Genomic DNA, 19,330 nt, shown 5'->3' with positions numbered 1-19,330 from the left:
AATAATCACCCAAGTCCAAGAAACCCAGAGAGTCCCAAACAGGATAAACCCAAGGCGAAACACCCCAAGACACATATTAATCCAATTAACAAAGATCAAATACAAAGAACAAATATTAACAGAAGCAAGGGAAAAACAACAAATAGCACACAAGGGGATTCCCATAAGGATAACAGCTGATCTTTCAATAGAAACTCCTTAGGCCAGGAGGGAATGGCAGGACATACTTAGAGTGATGAAAGAAAATAATCTATAGCCCAGATTACTGTACCCAGCAAGGATCTCATTCAAATATGAAGGAAAAATAAAAAGCTTTACAGACAAGCAAAAGCCAAGAGAATTCAGCACCACCAAACCAGCTCTCCAACAAATGCTAAAGGATCTTCTCTAGACAGGAAACCTAAAAAGGGTATATAAACTCGAACCCAAAACAATAAAGGAAATGGCAACGGGATCATCAGTTCAGTTCAGTTGCTCAGTCATGTCTGACTCTTTGCGACCCCATGAAACACACCATGCCAGGCTTTCCTGTCCATCATCAATTCCCAGAGTTCACTCAAACTCACGTCCAGCAAGTCGGTGATGCCATCCAGCCATCTCATCCTCTGTTGTCCCCTTTTCTTCCTGCCCCCAATCCCTCCCAGCGTCAGAGTCTTTTCCAAATGGCCAAAGTACTGGAGCTTCAGCTTTAGCATCATTCCCTCCAAAGAACACCCAGGGCTGATCTCCTCTAGAATGGACTGGTTGGATCTCCTTGCAGTCCAAGGGACTCTCAGGAGTCTTCTCCAACACCACAGTTCAAAAGCATCAATTCTTCAACGTGATCATACTTATCAATAATTACCTTAAATGTAAATGGGTTAAATGCCCCAACCAAAAGACAAAGACTGGCTGAATGGATACAAAAACAAGACCCCTATATATGTTGTCTACAAGAGACCCACCTCAAAACAGGGGACACATACAAACTGAAAGTGAAGGGCTGGAAAAAGATATTCCATGCAAATAGAGACCAAAAGAAAGCAGGAGTAGCAATACTCATATCAGATAAAATAGACTTTAAAACAAAGGCTGTGAAAAGAGACAGAGAAAGACACTACATAATGATCAAAGGATCAATTCAAGAAAAAGATAGAACAATTATAAATATATATGCACCCCACATAGGAGCATCGCAATATCTAAGACAAATGCTAACAAGTATGGAAGGGGAAATTAACAATAACACAATAAGAGTGGGAGACTTTAATACCCCACTCACACCTATGGATAGATCAACTAAACAGAAAATTAACAAGGAAACACAAAACTTTAAATTATACAATACACCAGTTAGACCTAACTGATATCTATAGGACATTTCACCCCGATACAATGAATTTCACCTTTTTCTCAAGTGCACACGGAACCTTCTCCAGGATATATCACATCCTGGGCCATAAATCTAGCCTTGGTAAATTCAAAAAAATGAAATCATTCCAAGCATCTTTTCTGACCATAATGCAGTAAGATTAGATCTCAATTACAGGGGAAAAACTATTAAAAATTGCAACATATGGAGGCTGAACAACACGCTGCTGAATAACCAACAAAGCACAGTGAAATTTAAAGAAAAAGTTAAAATATGCATAGAAATGAATGAAAATGAAAACACAACAACCCAAAACCTGTGGGACACTGTAAAAGCAGTGCTAAGGAGAAAGTTCATAGCAATACAGGCATACCTCAAGAAACAAGAAAAAAGTCAAATAAATAACCTAACTCTACACCTAAAACAACTAGAAAAGGAAGAAATGAAGAACCCCACGGTTAGTAGAAGGAAAGAAATCTTAAAAATTAGGGCAGAAATAAATGCAAAAGAAACAAAAGAGACCATAGCAAAAATCAACAAAGGCAAAAGCTGTTTCTTTAAGAGGATAAATAAAATTGACAAACCATTAGCCAAACTCATCAAGAAACAAAGGGAGAAAAATCAAATTAATAAATTAGAAATGAAAATGGAGAGATCACAACAGACAACAGGGAAATACAAAGGATCATAAGAGACTACTATCAGCAATCATATGCCAATAAAATGGACAACATGGAAGAAATGGACAAATTCTTAGGAAAGGACAACTTTCTAAAGCTGAACCAGGAAGAAATGGAAAATCTTAACAGACCCATCACAAGCACAGAAATTGAAACTGTAATCAGAAATCTTCCAGCAAACAAAAAGCCCAGGCCCAGATGGCTTCACAGCTGAATCCTACCAAAAATTTAGAGAAGAGCTAACACCAATCCCACTCAAACTCTTCCAGAGAATTTCAGAGGAAGGTAAACTTCCAAACTCATTCTATGTGGCCACCATCACCCTAATACCAAAACCTGACAAAGATGCCACAAAAAAAAAAAAAAAAGAAAAGTACAGGCAATATCACCGATGAACATAGATGCAAAAATCCTTAACAAAATTCTAGCAATCAGAATCCAACAACACATTAAAAAGATCATACACCATGACCAAGTGGGCTTTATCCCAGGGATGCAAGGATTCTTCAATATCCACAAATCAATCAATGTAATTCACCACCTTAACAAATTGAAAAATAAAAGCCATATGATTATCTCAATAGATGCAGAGAAAGCCTTTGACAAAATTCAACATCCATTTATGATAAAAAAAAAAAAACTCTCCAGAAAGCAGGAATAGAAGGAACATACTTCAACATAATAAAAGCTATATATGACAAACCCACAGCAAACATTATCCTCAATGGTGAAAAATTGAAAGCATTTCCCCTAAAATCAGGAACACGACAAGGGTGCCCAATTTCACTGCTACTATTCAACATAGTTTTGGAAGTTTTGGCCACAGCAATCAGAGCAGAAAAAGAAATAAAAGGAATCCAAATTGGAAAAGAAGTAAAACTCTCACTGTTTGCAGATGACATGATCCTCTACATAGAAAACCCTAAAGACTCCACCAGAAAATTAATAGAGCTAATTAATGAATATAGAAAATTTTCAGGATGTAAAATCAACACACAGAAATCCCTTGCATTCTTATACACTAATAATGAGAAAATAGAAAGAGGAATTAAGAAAACAATTCCTTTCACCATTGCAACGAAAAGAATAAAATACTTGGGAATGTATCTACCTAAAGAAACTAAAGACCTATATATAGAAAACTATAAAACACTGGTGAAAAAAATAAAAGTGGACACTAATAGATAGAGAAATATACCGTGCGCATGGATCAGAAGAATGAATATAGTGAAAATGAGTATACTATGCAGAGCAATCTATAGATTCAAAGCAATCCGTATCAAGCTACCAACAGTATTTTTCACAGAGCTAGACCAAATAATTTCACAATTTGTATGAAAATGCAAAAAACCTCAAATAGCCAAAGCAATCTTGAGAAAGAAGAATGGAACTGGAGGAATCAACCTGCCTGACTTCAGGCTCTAACACAAAGCTACAGTCATCAAGACAGTGTGGTAATGGCACAAAGACAGAAATATAGATCAATGGAACAAAATAGAAAGCCCAGAGATAAATCCACGCACCTATGGACACCTTATCTTTGACAAGGAGGTAAGAATATATAATGGAGAAAAGATAATCTCTTTAACAATTGCTGGGTACACTGGTCAACCACTTGCAAAAGAATGAAAGTAGAACACTTTCTAACACCATACACAAAAATAAACTCAAAATGGATTAAAGATCTAAATGTAAGACCAGAAACTATAAAACTCTTAGAGGAGAACATAAGCAAAACAGTCTCTGACATAAATCACAGCAGGATCCTCTATGACCCATCTCCCAGAATACTGGAAATAAAAGCAAAATTAAACAAAGGGGACCTAATTAAAATTAAAAGCTTCTGCACAACAAAGGAAACCATAAGCAAGGTGAAAAGACAGCTTTCAGAATGGGAGAAAATAATAGCAAATGAAGCAACTGACAAACAACTAATCTCAAAAATATACAAGCAATTCATGCAGCTCAATTCCAGAAAAATGAACGAACCAATCAAAAAATGGCCAAAGAACTAAATAGACATTTCTCCAAAGAAGACATACAGATGGCTAACAAACACATGAAAAGATGTTCAACATCACTCATTATCAGAGAAATGCAAATCAAAACCACAATGAGGTACCATTTCACACCAGTCAGAATGGCTGCGATCCTAAAGTCTACAAGCAATAAATGCTGGAGAGCGTGTGGAGAAAAGGGAACCCTCTTACACTGTTGGTGGGAATGCAAACTAGTACAGCCACTATGGAAAGCAGTGTGGAGATTCCTTAAAAAACTGGATATAGAACTGCCTTATGACCCAGCAATCCCACTGCTGGGCATACACACCAAGGAAACCAGAATAGAAAGAGACACATGTACCCCAGTGTTCATTGCAGCACTGTTTATAATAGCCAGGAGATGGAAGCAACCTAGATGTCCATCAGCAGATAAATGGATAAGAAAGCTGTGGTACCTATACACAATGGAGTATTACTCAGCCATTAAAAAGAATACATTTGAATCAGTTCTAATGAGGTGGATGAAACTGGAGCCTATTATACAGAGTGAAGTAAGCCAGAAAGAAAACCACCAATACAGTATACTAACACATATATATGGAATTTAGAAAAATGTTAACGATAACCCTGTATACGAGACAGCAAAAGAGACCCAGATGTATAGAACAGTCTTTCGGAAGCTGTGGGATAGGGAGAGGGAGGGATGATTTGGGAGAATGCATTGAAACATGTATAATATCATATAAGAAATGAATCGCCAGTCCAGGTTCGATGCAGGATACAGGATGCTTAGGGCTGGTGCACTGGGTTGACCCAGAGGGATGGTACAGGGAGGGAGGTGAGAGAGGGGTTCAAGATGGGGAACATGTGTACACACGTGGTAGATTCATGTTGATGTATGGCAAAACCAATACAATATTGTAAAGTCATTAGCCTCCAATTAAAATAAATAAATTTAAATTAAAAAAGAAATAATACCAGATAAGTTTCACATCTGACGATATATAAAAATATAAAGTTCATGTAGCTAATAGGTCACCCCTCGGAGTTCACTCAAAATAATTGTATCCAATACACAGTGTTTATAATCAACACAAAGAGAATATTTTAAAAGCATCAAGAGAAAAGCAAATGCTCACAAAAGAGAAATTCCCTTAAGAATATCAGTGGACTTCTGAGAAGAAACATGTCAAGCCAGGAGAGAAAGAGATGATATATTCAAACTAATGAAAGTAAACCTGCCAGCCAAGAATACTTTTTTCAGGAAGGTTGTCTTTCAGAAATGAAGATGAGATACAGACGTTCCCTAACAAACAACAGTTGTGGGAGTTAATCAACTCAGGTTTACCTTAGAAGATTGCTAAAGGGAGTTCTTCAAGCTAAATGAAGGATGTCAATTATTATAGGGAAGAAGTGAAAATATACAACACACTTGTAAATGTAAACATGTAATCCAATTCAGAATACTCTAACACTGTAATATAATGTGCTAACCAATTGACTCTAGTCTAAAGGAAGTATTAAAATAACTATAGAAAAAATATTTTGTTATTTAATATACAATATAAAAAGAGGTAAACACTGACATCAAATACAGGAAATATAGAAGGGGTAAAAATGTAGAGCTTTAGTATGAGATTGAAATTAATTTGTTATCAGTATTATATAGACTTGTGTCTATTTGTGTTTTTCTTGCTCAGTCATCCCCAACTTTTTGCCACCCCAGGGACTATAACCTGCCAGGCTCCCCTGGCCATGAATTCTCCAGGCAAGAATACTGGAGTGGGTTGCCATTTCCTTCTCCAGGGATCCCAACCCAGGCATCAAACCTGGGTCTCCTGACTCTTTTGAGTCACCAGTTGTGTCTACAAGATGTTTCATGTGAATCTCATGGCAACAAAAATGTAAAAACATACAGTAGATTCACAAAAAGTAAAGAGAAGGGAATCAAAGCATGACATTATCCCAAATTATCAGTTCACAGTTCTAACTGTTGTGCAGAACAGTTGAGTTGACCCAGTCTCTTAAAGCATCCTTCAATATCAGCAGAAGAGGACTTTCTTTATACAACGTGAAGAACTAATTAGGCTGTTTGTGGGTTTTTTTGAGCCAAAGAACTCTTTCTGCAACTCTTTCTTATGTCATACAGACAGTACAGATGTACTTTTTTAATTGCAAATTTTCTTCCTGTGATATTCTTGTGTGGTTTTATTGAAAAACTACCAAATGATAAATCATATGAATGCCCTTTCTTCTCTGTTGGTTCTGATTAAGACTTAATAAGAAGTCACGTGTTAGTATGTTGTGCTTTGTCTTGTGTATCCTTAGAGATAGAGATTTGCAGAGTTCATTGTGACATGTCTGTTGTTGACAATCTACTTCATTTTGAAAATCAAACTTTGCCTTGTTAATTGCTGAAAACATTTGCCTTTAAAAAAAATATCAAGAAGCTAAATGATGTCTTCAAAAATATTTCTTTATATTTGCGATCAGTTCAGTTCAGTCGTTCAGTCATGTCTGAGTTTTGTGATACCATGAATCACAGTACACCAGGCCTTCCTGTCCATCACCAACTCCCGGAGTTTACCCAAACTCATGTCCATTGAGTCGGTGATGACATAGAGCCATCTCATCCTCTGTCGTCCTCGTCTCCTCCTGCCACCAATCCCTCCCAGCATCAGGGTCTTACCCAGTGAGTCAACACTTTCCGTAAGGTGGCCAATGAATTGGAGTTTCAGCCTCAGCATCAGTCCTTCCAATGAACATCCAGGACTGATCTCCTTTAGTATGGACAGGTTGGATCTCCTTGTAGTCCAGGGGACTCTCAAGAGTCTTCTCCAACACCACAGTTCAAAAGCATCAATTCTTAGGCGCTCAGCTTTCTTCATAGTCCAACTCTAACATCCATACATGACCACTGGAAAAACCATAGCCTTGACTAGACAGAACTTTGTTGGCAAAATAATATCTCTGCTTTTGAATATGCTATCTAGGTTGGTCATAACTTTCCTTCCAAGGAGTAAGTGCCTTTTAATTTCATGGCTGCAATCACCATCTGCAGTGATTTTGGAGCCCCAAAAAATAAGGTCTGACACTGTTTCCACTGTTTCCCCATCTATTTCCCATGAAGTGATGGGATTGGATGCCATGATCTTCGTTTTCTGAATGTTGAGCTTTAAGCCAACTTTTTCACTCTCCTCTTTCACTTTCATCAAGAGGCTTTTTATTTCCTCTTCACTTTCTGCCATAAGGGTGGTGTCATCTGCATATCTGCGGTTATTGATATTTCTCCCGGTAACCTTGATTCCAGCTTGTGCTTCTTCCAGCCCAACATTTCTCATGATTTACTCTGCATATAAGTTAAATAAGCAGGGTGACAATTTACAGCCTTGACATACTCCTTTTCCTATTTGGAACCAGTCTGCTGTTCCACGTCCAGTTCTAACTGTTGCTTTCTGACCTGCATATCGGTTTCTCAAGAGGCAGGTCAGGTGGTCTGGTATTCCAATCTCTTGAAGAATTTTCCATAGTTTATTGTGATTCACACAGTCAAAGGCTTTGGCATAGTCAGTAAAGCAGACATCGATGTTTTCGTGGAACTCTCTTGCTTTTTGGTGATCCAGCAGATGTTGACAATTTGATCTCTGCTTCCTCTGCCTTTTCTAAAACCAGCTTGAATATCTGGAAGTTCATGGTTCACATATTGCTGAAACCTGGGTTGGAGAATTTTGAGCATTACTTTACTAGTGTGAGATGAGTGCAATTCTGTGGTAGTTTGAGCATTCTTTGGCATTGCCCTTCTTTGGGATTGGAATGAAAACTGACATTTTCCAGTCCTGTGGTCACTGCTGAGTTTTCCAAATTTGCTGGCATATTGAGTGCAGCACTTTCACAGCATCATCTTTCAGGATTTGAAATAGCTCAACTGGAATTCCAACACCTCCGCTGGCTTTGTTCGTAGTGATGCTTTCTAAGGCCCACTTGACTTCACATTTCAGGATGTCTGGCTCTAGGTGAGTGATCACACCATCATGATTATCTGGATCATGAAGATCTTTTTTGTACAGTTCTTCTGTGTATTCTTCCCACCTCTTCTTAATATCTTCTGCTTCTGTTAGGTCCATACCATTTCTGTCCTTTATCGAGCCCATCTTTGCATGAAATGTTCCCTTGGTATCTCTGATTTTCTTGAAGAGATCTCTAGTCTTTCCCATTCTGTTGTTTTCCTCTATTTCTTTGCATTGATTGCTAAGGAAGTCTTTCTTATCTCTCCTTGCTAATCTTTGGAACTCTGCATTCAGATGCTTATATCTTTCCTTTTCTCCTTTGCTTTTTGCTTCTCTTCTTTTCACAGCTATTTGTAAGGCCTCCCCAGACAGCCATTTTGGTTTTTTTGCATTTCTTTTCCATGGGGATGGTCTTGATCCCTGTTTCCTGTACAATGTCACGAACCTCATTCCATAGTTCATCAGGCACTCTATCTATCAGATCTAGGCCCTTAAATCTATTTCTCACTTCCACTGTATAATCATAAGGAATTTGATTTAGGTCATACCTGTATGGTCTAGTGGTTTTCCCTACTTTCTTCAATTTAAGTCTGAATTTGGCAATAAGGAGTTCATGATCTGAGCCACAGCCATCTCCCGGTCTTGTTCTTTGCTGACTGTATAGAGCTTCTCCATCTTTGGCTGCAAAGGATATAATCAATTTTATTTCGGTGTTGACCATCTGGTGATGTTCACGTGTAGAGTCTTCTCTTGTGTTGTTGGAAGAGGGTGTTTGCTATGACCAGTGCATTCTCTTGGCAAAATTCTATTAGGCTTTGCCTTGCTTCATTCTGTAGTCCAAGGCCAAATTTGCCTGTTACTCCAGGTGTTTCTTGATTTCCTACTTTTGCATTCTAGTCCCGTGTAATGAAAAGGACATCTCTTTTGGGTGTTAGTTCTAAAAGGTCTTGTAGGTCTTTATAGAACCTTTCAACTTCAGCTTCTTCAGCATTACTGTGATATTGAATAAACCTGCCTTGGAAACGAACAGAGATCATTCTGTCTTTTTTGAGATTGCATCCAAGTACTGCATTTTGGACCCTTTTGTTGACCATGATGGCTACTCCATTTCTTCTACGGGATTCTTGCCCACAGTAGTAGATATAATGGTCATCTGAGTTAACGTCGCTCATTCCAGTTCATTTTAGTTCGCTGATTCCTAGAATGTCGATGTTCTCTCTTGCCATCTCCTTTTGACCACTTCCAATTTGCCTTGATTCATGGACCTAACATTCCAGGTTCCTCTGCAATATTGCTCTTTACAGCATTGGACCTTGCTTCTGTCACCAGTCACATCCACAGCTGGGTATTGTTTTTGCTTTGGCTCCATCCCTTCATTCTTTCTGGAGTTACTTCTCCACTGATCTCCAGTAGCATACCGGGCACCTACCGACCTGGGGAGTTCCTCTTTCAGTATCCGAACATTTTGCCTTTTCATACTGTTCATGGGGTTCTTAAGGTCATGATTTACCTTAATTCAGTTTCCTTTTCTTTAACCCTCCTAGCCCTCTGATCATTGCTGTTTCTGCAGGAAACCACACCCAGGCACTGCCACACTGCAAAAATTGCTTGTCCATAATGGCAGACTCTGCTGCCTCAGAGGAGAGCGCCCCCTACTGCTCAGATGAGTGTCCCAAAGGAGAGAAGACCCTTCTTATTCCCCAGGTCAATGCCCCATTGTCCCATTTCTCTCTCTTCAGACAGCAGACTGCTTTGCCTGGTGGACGGAGGCGGTCCCTGCACGGGGGAGAGTGGAGATCCTTGACCAGGGCTCCTGGGGCACCATCTGTGATGACAGCTGGGACCTGGACAATACCCGCATGGTGTCCAGGCAGCTGGGCTGTGGAGAAGCCCTCAGTGCCAAAAGGTCTGCTCACTTCTGGGCAGGATCAGGGTCCATCTGGCTGGACGACCTGAACTGTACAGGAAATGAGTCACTCGTGCGGAGGTGCCCTTCCGGAGGCTGGGGGCAGTACGACTGCAGACATAAGCAGGACATGGGGGTCATCTGCTCACGTCTACGCTGCACTCTGTCCACAGGCTGGGAGATGAGTGGAGCACTGGAGGACGGGAGTCTGAGCCCTGAGGGAGAGACGCTGAAAGGACCTGAGTAGGAGGCTTCCTCCCATGGAACCTGTCTTTGCAGCGGACATGAAGGCGAGGTGCTTTCACTTCCTCCTGTAGCAGCTGATGTTCTGGTTCTTTCTTCTCAATAGTGTTTCCTGGCAGAGCTGTTTCTTAGTTTCCACTTGAAAGCAAGGCTCTCTCTTCAGTTTTCTGTGGTAGTACAGTCTAGAGATACTGTTGATGTTGTATTGAAAGCACAGATATACTCTGTTCAGCTCTGTTTGATAGGAATCTGACCATTGTCTCCGTGGGCCAACATCCCAGTGTCCACAGGGCTGCATTCTTCCTGGAGACATGGGGAGGACTCCTTTTCCAGCCTTTCCTGGTTTCTATGTGGCCTCATTCCTTGGCTCAGAGCCCTCTTTCTTCTTCAGACAGACAACAAACTGTGTCTCTTCTGAATATTCTTCCTTATATTTCCCTCTGACTGTAGCTGGGAAAGTTAATCCACTTCTAAGTTGGGGCTAAGGAGATGATTAGACTGAATTTATGTGTTTAACCAACAATATTGTAGGTTTAGCCCACAACCCCAAAGTCCTTACTATCGTATCTGTAAAGCTCCTTTTTCAGGTAAGGAAACATATTTACAGGCCACAGGGATTAGGATATGAACATCTCTGTGGGTTCATTATCCTGCCAGTTATTCATTATTCTCCAATATCTACTTCACTTGCTATTTTAGAGGTTTTGTCAGGAAGCAGGATTCAGCTCCCCTACCCTGCAGGTACTCAGGTTCATCCTGCTCTCTGTTCATATCCACTCTATCATCGTGGTAGAAATAGAAAGACGGACTTTAATGGACAAAGTCGGGTAAAATGGAGATAAATCTCATTCTTGTCATCTAGTGGGCATTTCCTCAGCTGGGTCAGGGATTTGTGGTCACAGTATCTGGGAAAGAGGAAGACCCAGAGCACTGAGTGGGCTGACAGTGTCCTGTTTTCTCTCTTTCAATCTCAGAGTGCCTGGCCCTCAGGATGGTGAGCGAGGACCAGCAGTGTGCTGGGTGGCTGGAAGTTTTCTACAATGGGACCTGGGGCAGTGTCTGCCTCAGCCCCATGGAAGACATCACTGTGTCCATGATCTGCAGTCAGCTTGGTTGTGGGAACAAGGGTACCCTCAACCCTGTTGTTGATTTTAGGGAAGGTTCTAGATCCTGGTGGGTGGATGGAATCCGGTGTCAGAAAACTGACACATCTCTCTGGCTGTGTCCTTCTGACCCTTGGAACTACACCTCATGCTTTCCATATCAAGAAGCGTATATCTCATATGCAGGTGACTTACTGTCTGTTTCTATACGAACCCTGAAGGTCATTGTTAGTGTGATTTTATATTCTCCCATCTAAGTGACAAGATTAGGTTGGGTCTACAAAGAGGTGTATGTGCCTGTGTTTCCAGTGTGTTTGTGTTTGTTGTGGAGACTGGTAAACAGTAAATGGACAAAGTGATTTCAGCTGGTGATCAGATGCAGTGAATGTCTCAGTCCAGTAGATAATGAGCCTGTGTTTACACTTGTCCTTTGCACTGAGCCAAGGACTTTAGATAGTTTTGTTTGGGGAAAAGACCACCTCCAGCTGTTCCTGATCCAGCACATCCTTACTTATGCAGGAGGGAGACACCAGAGCTGTCCAACTGTTACCCCCTGCACAGGTATGTCAGCCCTGCCCCCTTCCCTGAGGCTCCCAGGGGCTGCTTCCTCCCATTAGGGGCAGTCACAGGAGGGGCTGCTGCCTTTTCAGACAGAGAAAAGCTCCGACTCAGGGGAGGAGACAGCGAGTGCTCAGGGCGGGTGGAGGTCTGACACAGCGGCTCCTGGGGCACCGTGTGCGATGACTCCTGGAGTCTGGCGGAGGCCGAGGTGGTGTGTCAGCAGCTGGGCTGTGGCCCAGCCCTGGAAGCTGTGCAGGCCGTGGCGTTTGGCCCTGGAAGCAGGAGCATCTGACTGGACAAGGCGCAGTGTGGGAGCTGGGAGTCCTCCCTGTGGAACTGTGCTGCAGAGCCCTGGGGGCAGAGTGACTGCAAGCATGAGGAGGAGGATGGTGTGAGATGTTCTGGTGAGTGAGGGACTCAGGGTATACCCTGGTGAGTGGAGGACCAGGTTTGAGGCTCTGACAGAAGGAGGTGTGAGCTTGTACCGAGAAGCACTTCTTTGAATAGCCTGCTGCTTTGTACTCTGGCTCCATGAGAGGCAGTTGCCTGATCTCCTGCAATCTGGGAGATATCAGCCTGCCCATGATGACAAGCATATGTGCTAAATCTTTTAAGTCATATCTGACTCTTGTGAGCCCATAAACTGTAGCCTACCAGGCTCCTCTGTCCAAGGAATTTTTTAGACAAGAATACTGGAGTGGGTTGCCATGCCCTCCTCAAGGGGATCACCCCAATTCAGGGATCGAACTGGCATCTCTTATGTCTCCTGCATTGACAGGCAAATTCTTTACCAGTAGTGCCACCTGGAGAGCCCAATGATAGACATATCCTATGGCTTTTTCAGGCAAACTTGGTACAATAATCCATTGTTTTTTTTTCCCTTTTTTCCTAATGAGAGGACAAGTTCCCCACACCCATGGAAGTAAGTGGTTCTGCTGGTCTGAGCTGTGTGATAGACAAGACCCCCATATTTTCAGTGGCTCTAGTGGTAAAGAACTTACCTGTCAATGCAAGAGACATAAGAGATGTGGGTTCCATTCTTGGGTCGGGAAAATCCCATGGAGAAGGAAATGGCAACCCACTCCAGTATTCTTGCCTGGAGAATCCCATGAACAGAGTATCCTGGTGGGGTACAGTTCACGGGGTCACAAAGAATCGAACATGACTGAAGTGACTTAGCATGCACTATGTATCTTTATATTTCTGACAAAATTACCCATTTCAGTATAGGAAAGCTTAATGATCTTGTGTTTACAGCCCTGTTAAGCAGTGGCAGCTGGAGTCCTCCAGAGCTTTACCAGCTGTCATCCTGTAAAAATCCTCTAGAATCAGACAGTAAAGACACTTGACATAGCTTAGGGAAGCACTTGTATTGATCACAACTTGGGGTTCAGGAAAACCCATTGTCTCTGAATCATGACTTCATAGCCTTGAAGGCTCAGAAGAGGACCAGGATAAGGACAGAGGGGTTCTTCTGGACTTATGAACCTCATAAAACCCTATGGTCATCTTTTCTCCTCCGGTACCATTTTAGGTTCAGCTCCAAACCCTGGCATCTTCTCCCTTCCTGTGATCCTCTGCATCATCCTGGGAGCCCTTCTCTTCACGATCCTCATCATCCTGGGGATTCAGCTACACAGATGGAGAGCAGAGCACCAAGGTGAGCCTTCAGTTCAGTTCAGTTCAGTTCAGTCGCTCAGTCGTGTCCGACTCTTTGTGAACCCACGAATCGCAGCACGCCAGGCCTCCCTGTCCATCACCATCTCCCGGAGTTCACTCAGACTCATGTCCATCGAGTCCATGATGCCATCCAGCCATCCCATCCTCCTCCTACTGCCCCCCAATCCCTCCCACCATCAGAGTCTTTTCCAATGAGTCAAATCTTCGCATGAGGTGGCCAAACTACTGGAGTTTCAGCTTCAGCATCATTCCCTCCAAAGAAATCCCAGGGTTGATCTCCCTCAGAATGGACTGGTTGGATCTCCTTGCAGTCCAAGGGACTCTCAAGAGTCTTCTCCAACACCACAGTTCAAAAGCGTCAATTCTTCAGTGCTCAGCCTTCTTCACAGTCCAACTCTCACATCCATACATGACCACAGGAAAAACCATAGCCTTGACTAGACGGACCTTAGTCGGCAAAGTAATGTCCCTGCTTTTGAATATGCTATCTAGGTTGGTCATAACTTTTCTGGATGCTAAGTGATCTGGAAAATGCTGGGAAAGGAATTGAATCTGTTGTGACATCAAGAAAGTGCACAAGTATTGATCTCTGTCCTCATTATCTGGCAGAATTCCACATTTTCTACAGTAGACATCAAGATTTGAAAGAGTTGAACCCTTGGTTCTGGTTTGAACGTAAAATTTCTTAAGAAGTATGACTTCCTGTGTGAACAGGGTCAGTGGAAATTGATTGTGGGATCAAGGTCAGGTTCAGGAAACCTACTTCTGTTCCACATAGCTAAGAAAGAAGCCTGAGCAGCTCAGAGGGGTTCCCCATGGGTTAATATTGGAGAACATTAAAAGCTTTGCCTATTGGTAAGCGGAATATCTCTAGGGTGAGTCTCTAACTCAAGCCACTTTCCCAGCCTTATCTGCTTTCAAAGATGTAGTTGGTGGAGGCTTGTACCAGGAGATTGATGATCTCATAAAACCAGGGAGGAAGGACCTGTTGGACAGCCAAGATAAGTCCCATGTCCTCCCCTCTGCTCATGAGCTGGCTATGTGTTGTTTTCAGCAAACAGAGACCCAACCTCACTAACCCACCTTCACGTAGAGCTTCAAGCCTTCTGTCTACAAGTCTGAACTGTCAGTATTTCCTCTAAACTATGACAGCAGGCATCCTACCAGGGTAAACGTTTCCATTTTTCTATGATGATTTTTTCCCTACCAGGTAACCTGTCTGATGACTCAGCAACTAAGCTGCCGTATTACACAGGGGACGACGGAGAGGATGGAAACCCTGACTCTGCCCCAGGTAGCAGGTCTTCCCTTGGATGGTGGAGATGTGGAGGAGGAATCTTGTCTGAGGATCTCTTCCTGTGATTAAGATGGGAAGGATCTCTTTTCTCTAGTTCACAACAATGTTTTCCCTCTCTTGCCTGCTCTGTGACCTCAGAAATGGAAAGATCAGACCCAGTTCTCTGTATCCACAGTCACTTGTACCCAGTTACAGACTGGGTATGCATCTAATCGGGCTTCCCAGGTGGTGCTAGTGGTATAGAACCCACCTACCAATGCGGGAGACTGAAGAGATGCCGGTTTGATCCTCATGTAAAGAAGATCTCCTGGAGGAGGGCATGGCAACCAACTCCAGTAGTCTTGCCCAGAGAATCCACATGGACAGAGGAGCCTGGCAGGCTACAGTCCAAGGGATCACAAAGAGGCAGACAGGACTGAAGCAACTGGGGATGCATGTATCTAACTGAGCATGCATGTATTAAAGATTTTAAGACCATTAAAAAAAAAAGAACATCTGAAACTGATAAACTCAAAATTGTATGGCTAAAGAGAACACTGGAAACTATAGATGGATCCAGAGTCTGATATTTTAATCATTTCATGGCCTTTTTTATGTATTGAGACAAAAATATTGCTATTGATAAGCCCTGGAATCTATGGAGAGATCAGTGTTAGTACTTATCAATTACCAGAAACTCTTTCTTACAAGGAATTGGAGAACAGAGAATGTCCTCTCTGGGTCTTCTCCAGATAGTAAAGATGGACAGCCTCTGGAGGTGAGATCCTAAGGTCAACCAAGGTCTAGAAGGTACTGAAGCGTCCTGTGACTGGGAGGGTGGGATATCCTGTCTCTGAGTAACAGATGTCCAGGATCCCTCTCCAGCCAGCTCTGGGTTTCCCAGAGCTTCAGAGGTCATATGAACGCCTGATTCAGATTCATCCTCCCCGGTCACTGATATCCGGATACTATGTGTTACAACTCTGTACCATATGTTTCAAAATAGTACCTGAAACTTTTATAATAGCTTTTATAATAAATGTTTCATAATAGCTTTTGTTGATTCTTTATGATATGAGAGATAATGTTAGAAAAATATGATTGATCCTGATATATTGGAATAATTAGAAGATTTAAATGATTTATGAGCACATTAAGATCAAATACATGCCTTTGACACAGGCTTGGCATATAGAATCTATATTTATCAGTTATTTGAACCTCTGCACACACAGAGAGAAAGGAGAATGCCTTCCTGGGTTTTCTCCAGATAGTAAAGATGGACAACCCCTGGAGGTGAGATCCTAAGGTCTACCAAGGTCTAGAAGGGACTGAAACCCAGGTGTCCTGTGCCTGGGATGGTGGGATATCCTGTCTCTGAGTAACAGATGTCCAGGCTCCCCCTCCCACCAACTCTGTGTCTCCCAGAGTTTCAGAGAGCACACAGACACCTGGGTTCTCTTGGTCCAGACTCATGCTCTGCAGTCACTGGTATGGTACAGTGCATAGTATGTGTTACATATACTATGTACATATACATATATACTATGCATATATGGTGCATAGTATGTGTTAAAACTCTGTACCATATGCTCAAAAATAGTATCTGAAACTCATAGCATAATAACTTTTGTTGATGCTTTTTGATATGAGAGGCCATGTTAGAAAAATATGATTGACCCCGATATATTGGAATATTTAGAAGGTTTAAATGATTTCTGAGCACACTGAGATCAAACACATACCTTTGACAGCCCTGGAATATGGAGTATATATGCATCATTTATTTGAATCTCTGCCTCAGAAGGGACTTAGGGCATCACTTAATCCAGCACATACTTTGTTATTCCACCTAAGTTCTTGTCTGTTTTCAGAACTTCCGGGACAGAACATCAACACCGCAAGAAATGGTTATGATGATGTTGATGAGTTACCTGTCCCCATAAATCCTTTCTTCCCTGGGATGAATGAGAATAACTTTTCCCCAAAGGACAGAGGTGGTGACAGGTATTCCCAGACAGGTGAGTTGACAGCTCAGTAGTCTGACTTCATCATGGTGGAGAAGATGAGTTTAGACCCACTTCAACAGTCAGTGTTTCTTTACTATCAGAACTGGGGTAGCCTCATATACCTAGATGGCATTCCAGGTGGCACAGTGAAAAAGACTCTGCCTGCCAATGCAGGAGACAAAAGAGACTTGGATTTGATCCTTGAGTCAGGAAGATTCCCTGGAGAAGGAAATGGCAACCCACCCCAGTAATTTTGCCAGGAAATAATGTGGACAGTGGAGCCTGGCAGGCTACAGTGCATGGGGTCGCAGAGTCGAATACAAGTGAGCATGCATGCATCACATGTATCAGATATTATCAACTCTTCCTTATCCCTGGAATATTGGAGCTACTTCATCTCTTCTGAGAGGATAACATACTGTGTTCTCTTGTCCATGTCCACCATCAATTGGATATAGACACATCTGTACACATTGTTACAGGTTTTGTTCCTATTTTCATACCCCAAATTGAAATATATGTTCTGACAATAAATTTGGGGATTTTTCATAGTGAGAATTAATCTGAAATGGTTTTTAAGGGAGGTGTAAATTAAATCTATGAGCTGTAAAGCTTGTTTTGAGAGATCTGTGTAACCAGATGTTTAAAGTTGATTGCTCACTATTAAAGCAGAATCTGAAATAGCCTTAACTAGAGAATCATAAAATCTCAGCCCTAGACGGGAACCAAGAGAAAATTTTCTCTCATTGGTTCAATTGTCAGATGAAGACCCTCATTCCCAAGGACTAGGCTTTCTGCTTATATGTGGGGATGTGGTCCCTGAGGAGCAGGAGGTTGTGGAATTTGGTTGAGTTGTCCTCTTCTGGCATCTGACAGAGGACCCAGAGTGTTCTCATGAAGCTTGTAGGTCAGGCTGGTTCTGTTGTTGAGTTGCTGACAGGACAGCATCTGAGACATTCTACAGAGGTCTTCTCCTGTCTCCACTCCCTGGGAAATCAGACCCACTGGGTGTGGAAAAGGCATGCACATCTATTTTTCATTCCTTGCTACTGTTGGTCCATCTTCTTTCCAATTGCTGAGGTCCAGACAAGACGTTGCATGGAGTAGCTGAGTCACTATGAAGTAGCTCCATCCTTTTAGACAATGCCAGGTGCTCCACCCCAACCTCGGTTATTTTGTGGCCCCTTTTACTATCCTTCCATCAGACGTTATGTCTTGTCACTTTGTCACCGCTAAAACCAGGTTCTCTTTACTGTTTCAGGCATCTTTCTGAAGCCTCTGAGAGAAACTGTCAACTCTGGGGTGGAGGAGAAGGAATCCTCATTGATCTTGAGACTAGAAGAGCCTGGATATGATGATGTTGAGCTTAGCACCATGTAGTGCCATTTTTGAAGCAAGAAACTCTTGAAAGACCTCCCTGTAATGTTGTTTTTCAAATGAATGAGAATCCTGTCTTCTTTATAACTGCAGTTTTTACACAGTATTATGGTTAAAGGAAATTATTCATAATTTTAAAAAGCTAGATATATTCACTACCACCCTTAGGAAATTCAGTATTTAAATATGCCCCACTCCTCAATGAAATCTCATTGAAACTCAGAGTTATCACCTCCCCATAGACTACATGTTTCCATTCCTTTAGGTACTGAGAAAGTCACACTTAAATAGCATAAAAGTCTGAAATCTGGCCCTGAAAGTGTTTACTCTTAGAAAGGTAAACTCAGAAGCACATAACTGAATATTCCAAAATATTCTACATGCCGTCTACTAAAACTGAGAAGTGAGACTCACGGTGAATGGGTTGATCAGGTGGAAGGGGAATGGTTGCAGCTCTTCTGATTTTGCTCAAATTTTTATGGAATATTAATCACAAAAATCTGTTACTAACAGTATCTTTTACGCTAACTGCCTTCTCTTTTTTCTAGTTATTCCATAACATCCTTAATCTTCCCCTTCACCATCAAATTGCACATTCTAATTTTCATAAACCCTCTTGTTCTCCATCCTTTTCTATGAGTATCTGTTTTCTGTTCCACTCTCTGACTGTTTTTATGGTGACACCCAGTGGCTCTAACATTCCCATTTGTGAATTTTTTTAAGTGGCTGTATTAACTTTAAGGACTTCTCAGGTGGTGGTAGTGGTAAAGAATCTCCCTGCCAATGCGACCCCTGGGTTAGGAAGATCCCACGGAGAAGGGGAACCCACTCCAGTATACTTGCTTGGAAAATCCCTTGGACAGAGGAGCCTGGTGGGTTACAGTTCATGAGGTCACAGAGAGTTGGCACTCTCTGTCAACTGAGCAGCTACCTAGGATTAACTTTAAACTTGCCCATCCCAAACCATCCTCACATATTTTTTTGGAGTTGTGTCAAAAGAGAGAGCTGGCTGACAAGACAAGACAGGCAAGCTAAACAATGCTCTTTTCATGCTTAAAAAACATTATGGTTCATAATTAGCTGTATAGAAAAGTTTCCAAAATTTGTCTTCTTTTTTTTTTTGCATTCCAGCAGAAT

General features: G+C 41.8%; 1 protein-coding gene and 1 pseudogene across 1 annotated transcript in view; one reads left to right on the top strand and one right to left on the bottom strand.

Moving 5' to 3' along the window:
• The window catches only part of LOC138078778 (deleted in malignant brain tumors 1 protein-like), a 373,461-nt gene that overhangs the window by 246,547 nt on the left and 107,584 nt on the right, over nt 1-19,330 (bottom strand).
• Nucleotides 9,702-18,208, top strand: LOC138077992 (antigen WC1.1-like; annotated as a pseudogene).

Source organism: Capricornis sumatraensis, chromosome 4, assembly GCF_032405125.1.
Source record: "Capricornis sumatraensis isolate serow.1 chromosome 4, serow.2, whole genome shotgun sequence".
NCBI lineage: Eukaryota > Metazoa > Chordata > Mammalia > Artiodactyla > Bovidae > Capricornis > Capricornis sumatraensis.
This window is presented reverse-complemented; position numbering and strand designations above follow the sequence as displayed.